Below are 6,000 nucleotides of genomic sequence, written 5' to 3' on the forward strand. Positions count from 1 at the left end.
TTGAATTCTGTACAGAAAGCATGTCTGTTTTTGCAAAAAGTATACTTAAAAAGATGTGAGGCAGGCTTAGGATAAGCGATGACTGGGGAGGCCTGTGTGCTGCAGCTGCTGCCCTTATTCTTATCCAGAGATTTCATGTATTGAACACCGTGGTGCAGAAAGGAAATAAAGGTGTCCCAAGAAGCAAAATGTGAGACCTGGATGGCATGCCAGATTGTTTTCTGCCATTCTATCATTCTACTTTTAAACTGTTTGTGTGAAAATAGTAACTAATGAGGTACCTTGGKTCCTTCATAAAATAGGAACATATTCCATCTGTTCTGCCTGTACAACGATGTTTATGTACACCAGATATAAAGAAATAAATATAAAGATTTAAGACTATAGAACAAGAAGTGTTGCATGGTGTCTGTGGACTAGGTTGCAGGGGAGAGTATGCTATCTGTGAGGAGGTAGGTGGGATAGTTCAGAAATCTTAGCTCCTTTTGCAGTTTTACAGGGCCTCARGACAAATTGCCTTCAGGAGGCTGCAGTAGCTCTGTGGCTGGCCCAGACTCCCACTTCGGGCCCTTGAAGCTGGACACAGGAAGTGAAATGACACAAGTATACATGTTACATCAAAGTTATGAGCAGCTACAGAAGAAGTCACACGTTGCTATGGTTAAAATTTCCTTGCCAAAAGGCACAAGGAAGCTGWTCAGTTGCCTGAAGATGGTTTTCTGCTGAAGCTGTTAAGGAAATAAAGCTATGGCACCCAGAAAAGGAGTATGTGCACCAAGAGTGTTTAAGTTCTCCGAAACATTGCGTGGGATTGATGGGCAGCTGAGCAAGGTCTTAASGTGTGTTGGGATAGTCGCCTTCGTAGCAGATGAACGTTTTACGCTGTCAGCCCTCTAGGTTCTGGCTGAGCCGTGTTGAGTGAGAGGGAAGCTCTCTTTTGGCAGTGGTTTATTGCAGCTGACAAGCAGGGGTAGCTGATGAGCGTTTTGCACTGTTGTCTCTGTTTAAGAGTTAAAGATTTACATAATTATTTTTCTCCCCTAAAGCAGCTTACACACTGAGCTGTGACTGAAGTGCTCTAGCCAGTTCTTGCATGATGAGGCCCAAATGAAAGATGATCCACAGTGACAAGCTTTTTTAAAAAAGTAGCTGCTAAAATAAATTCCATTAACTGAGGAAAAAAATATTACGACAGAGTGAAGATTCATAGCCAAATTCTAGGCTCTGCAAGTACTGAAAGGTAAATGATAAAAAGGTGAAAGAAGCACTTAAGGGAAGCTACCTATTTGCACATTAAATTTTGAATAATTTTTGGCACTGTTTCACCCAAGCCCTGCATGCCCTAGAAGTGAGAAAGAGAGAGGAAAAGGAAAAGCTAAGGTGCATAGGTACCTGGGGACAGAAATAAGTGCTTAATGGGATTATCAAAGGACTTGAGCTATCTAAATACTTTAGACTTTGCAGTGCAGTACCTAGATACTTTGATAAAGCTGGGGCTGTGCAAGTGGGATGTGTGGCTTTGCTACTTGCTGTCCCTTCTCCGTGACCTCAGAGTTCAGCTGTGCAACCAGGGCAACAGTCTGTTCCGGTTGAAGTAGGGCTGACAGGGGTGGTGATTTTACAAAAACGTTCCCTTTATTTGCAGTCCTATTGTTTTTAACTGTACGTTATTCTGTGTGCGCGCAATGAGACATTCGTTCATGCCAGCGAAGATCTCAGTTGCTAAAGTGGAACCTTGCCTGATACCTGACTGGAATTTCCTCTCCTGTCCYGCGTGTCTGTTCTCTCTTGTGCCTGACTCCGTTCTCTGCATACCCTCCCATGAGGCAGACAGCACGTAGATCCTCCTTCAGCCCTCTCTTCCGGAAGCTGRACGAGTCGAGGTCTCTCAGCTTCTCCTTTGTCGCGTGTTCCAGCACCCTGACCGTCTCGGTTGCCCTGCTCTGCTTTTCCTGTGCTGGGAAGCTCAAAGCCGGACAACATGCACAAGTGCTGAGCACAGGGGGTGAATCACCTCCCTCAGCCTTTCAGGCGTGCTCCTGCTCATGCAGTCCAGTACGCTGTCAGCCGCCTGTGCCACAGGTACACGCTGTTGACCTGTGTTAATCTTGTCCACCAGGACCCCCAGGTTCTTTTCTGTGARGCTGCTTTGTAGCAGCTGGCAGCCAGCCTGAGCTGTTGCATGAGTTTATTTCATTGAAGATGCAGACAGGATTTCGCATTTCCCTTTGAATTTTGTGAGGTTTCTATTAGCCCATGTATCCAGCTTATTGAGGTACCTCTGAGTAGCAGCCATGCTCTCCAGCGTGTCAACCTCTYCCCCCAGTTTGGTATCACCTGCAAACTCACTGTCATCCAGATTGTTCATAAAGGTATTAAACTATACTGGCCCCAGTGCTGACCCACAAAGAGCTCCACGAGAAATGAGAAACCAATTGGCTTTTGTACTGCTACTCACAACCCTCTGAGACTGGTGTTTCAGCCAATTTTCCAGCTGCCCTGTTGTGCAGTTACCTGGTCCATATCTCATCAATTTTGCTATAACAAAACCATGAGAGAGCGTGTCAAAGGCCTTGCTGTATTCAAGATCAACAACATCCAGTGATATCCCTTTATCTACAGAGCCAGTCACTAAAGAAGACCAGCAGCTTGGTCAGGCACRATTTGCCCTTGGTAAAGCCATGTTCACCTTCCAGGAAGACTTGCTCCACAGCCTTCCCAGGGACTCTGGTAGGGCTGCCCAGCCTGTAGCTCCTGGGCTCTGCCTTTTCAAAGGTGAGCGTGACACGGGCCTTTCTAAAGTCATCAGCAACTGGTGTGCTCACCGTGACCTTGTAACRGCACCGGCCGAATAAAGCCAGCCTGATCCCACCAGTTTGCCTGTCAGCTCCAGTCCGCATCCAGCTGGCTTCAGTGCTAACCGTTTCCTGCACAGCGTGTAACGCCTCCCTCCCATGGATTCTCCTCGTACGCTGAAGGACCTGGAAGGCCTGATGGGAGACCTGACCTGTGAAAATGGAGACAGAGAAGGTACTGAGGCCTTCAGCCTTTTGTCACTAGGGTCTGTCAAATAAACTGGTGTGGCTCTGCTGAAGGAGACTGGTATGTGGGGGTGAGCGGTGTCCAGGCAGAAGCCCTGAGCTTGGCCTGGGAGCTGGTTATCAGACTGGGGGCAGCAGAGGAATGCGAGGCTGGAGGCAGTCAGGGGGCAGGTGCCGTCAGCAAGGAAACAGGAGGAAAGGAGCCTCAGACCGCACATGCAAGCGGTTAATCCCCAAAATTAGTGGCATTAGAGACGTAAGAGAGAGAGTGGTGTCATCTGAGAGACTTTGCTGAGTTCAGTTCTGCATTTTATGTTCATGGAGTTACATTTCACYTAAGGAACACTCCACATTGGGAGAATCTGGTCTAAATCCTCTCCAAWATCTACAGTTTTATGGCTGTTTCTTAGCTTGGAGAGCCGCTTGCCATCTGTGAGTAATAACAGTGCTTCTCTCACTTTTCTGAYGGGGCTATATTAGATGTATAAAGGCCGTCAGTCTTCTGCATCCCAGATGTGTGGTTTGGATATGTGACTTAGCAGTATCTCCGAAAATTCCTTTGCACACCTTTTCATACTGCAAGCTTTCTACCATTTTACCATCTGCGGACAAATTGTTAATGTTATTTGGTATTAGGCGAAAAGATTTCCCAGGAATCATGTAGAAAGTATGACTCTACATCAGTAATTTACTGCTGGGAGGAAAAGCCATAACTGATGATGTTGACTCAATAAGAAAGCCTTTTTGGGTCACAACTGGAGCAGTTGCGTGCAGGGTATAGGGAATGCTGAACTGCTGTTTTGAGGGAGCTGTAGGACTTCTGACACGACTGTTGTGGGCAGCACTCCTCTGCTCATGGGATGTGCTCATGGGATTTCCACTGAATAGGTTACTGTTACTGTTCTGTCTCAGGTTAAGTAGAAGCTTTGGTGAAGGATTTAGCTGTTCTGGAAGGCGCACTGCTGAGCTAGTGGTGTGCAAAAATATCCCCGGAAGGAAGCACGCCCTGTCTTACTGGAAAGGGGGGGGGGGGAATCAAAAACAAAAAAACCCCCACATGGTCAGTGAGACTCGATACTCTGTATGTTGGTACCAGGGGAATTGTAACTGTTCAGCGTATGATAGTTTGGTAATTTCTGTTTTGCCGTTTMTTTATTTTTAAATTGCAATTGATCTTTCAGTTTGGAGTAGCTGTTCTTAAGAGTAATGGGTTTTAGGAGAGTGACCATTCACCATCCTCTGGACATCGGTCTGTTCTGTGCTGTCGGGCTGCCCTTCCAAAAGTCATCCTCGCAAAAGCCTTGGTGCGAGTGCCTTGAAGGCAGAGCCTTTTGGCCAGAGAGCCTGCGCTGTGCCAAGGCTGAACATCAGATCGTGATGTCCTGCRAAAGGAGGGATTTCAACAGTGAGCCCTTTTGCTTGTAGTTGGGATTAGTTCAAAAGCCATCCAGCCTCTTTAGCTTTCATTTGCATGAGGCGTAAAGCTGACAGCTTGAGGCTGGAGCTATTTCAGCTTTTCTAAATTAATCCATACTATGTGCGAGTTAACACCCAGTGCTCCCTGGCATCGTAAGGATATTTGTTTGTCAGYTCAGACTGAGATCCCCGAGAGACARGAAAACGCTTAAAAGTCAGGCGGTTCTTAAGTCCTTTGAGGATTAGGGTTTAATGGATCCTGATATGTGAAAGCTGATGACTTGGGAAACAACGGGCTACAAATGCCTTCAAACCAAGCAGAACTCAAATTCTGCTATGATCAGTTTTAAAAATAAGTTCTGGGCAGGAATGTGTTTTATACTGATTATAARTATCCTTTACGAATGCTAGTGCTCATTGGTATGGCGAGGACAGTACATCTGGAGACCTCGTAAAAGGTATATGACACTTCTAGGTCCTCCACTTTGGGCTGCTCTCCTCCTGCATACTGGGAACTGGCGCAAGCGGCCAGGAGATTTGCCAATTCAAACGGTTCTGCTGCCAGATGAGGAATTTTAGGCAAACATTGCAGCATGTGCAAAGCTCTCTTAGCACGCAGATATGGTTACAAAACCCTCCACATCATGTTCCTGTTGGGAAAAGACTGCAGCATTAATTTCTGGCTGTTTGGTGACAGAGTTCACTAGCTGTGCTTGCACTTTGACCATGTTTCCATTTCTTCTCTATCAACTAACAATAYAAAAATTAGTCTTGAAGCAAAAATAATAATGTCTGATTTTGGTACAACGGTTTCCCCTTGCTGCACCTGAGTAAGGTGCTCGTCCCTTATTGGCCGCACACAATATTCACCATTTCTTGTATCGTATTTTCCTTTAACTTAACTCTAAAGTAACCTGGAAATGAAATCTCTTCCACTGAATTTTTCCCCATGTTTTTAGTCCCTAGTGGAAATGCAGGTTCGCAGTTCTCCAGAACTGGTAGCAGTTTGGATAAGGAAGAAAAAAAAGTTTGACACTAACTTTCTGAATCTTCTCTAAGACATTTCTTTTGAACTTCCATTGYTAGAGACAGATTTTAATTCTGACTCCATGATTTACTAGTTTTATATAAGTGGATGTTATATAAAATCAGAGCTGGATCTCATATACGTAAATGCAATTTCAGAATTGTTCYGGTACCAACAGAGTAGTGATTCTGGATTTACCCTGGTAATCAGAGCTGATCTTATGTGTAATTTAAAGTGTATATCCTATATCTGTGTGTATATGTTTAACGTTTATATTATAGAAGTCAGAGCTAGGACCCAGCACAGGCTGGTTCTTTAACAAAGTGGAATAGCATGCACCACCTACGCTCTTGCTCGAGTTAGTCGGAACAGAGCTTTTGCACCTGCGCGATGCGGAGGCAGGGAAAATTCGTGTGACTGGCATTTCAAGTAGCCCCTCGTGCTGCCAGCTTCGGATCGCTGCGGCCAAACCAACCGCAGTGACCTGCAGGAAGCGGAGGGGCCCAAGAAGAAGAA

Source organism: Rhea americana, unplaced genomic scaffold, assembly GCF_003343005.1.
Source record: "Rhea americana isolate MKP2758 unplaced genomic scaffold, rheAme1 scaffold_150, whole genome shotgun sequence".
Classification (NCBI taxonomy): Eukaryota; Metazoa; Chordata; class Aves; order Rheiformes; family Rheidae; genus Rhea; species Rhea americana.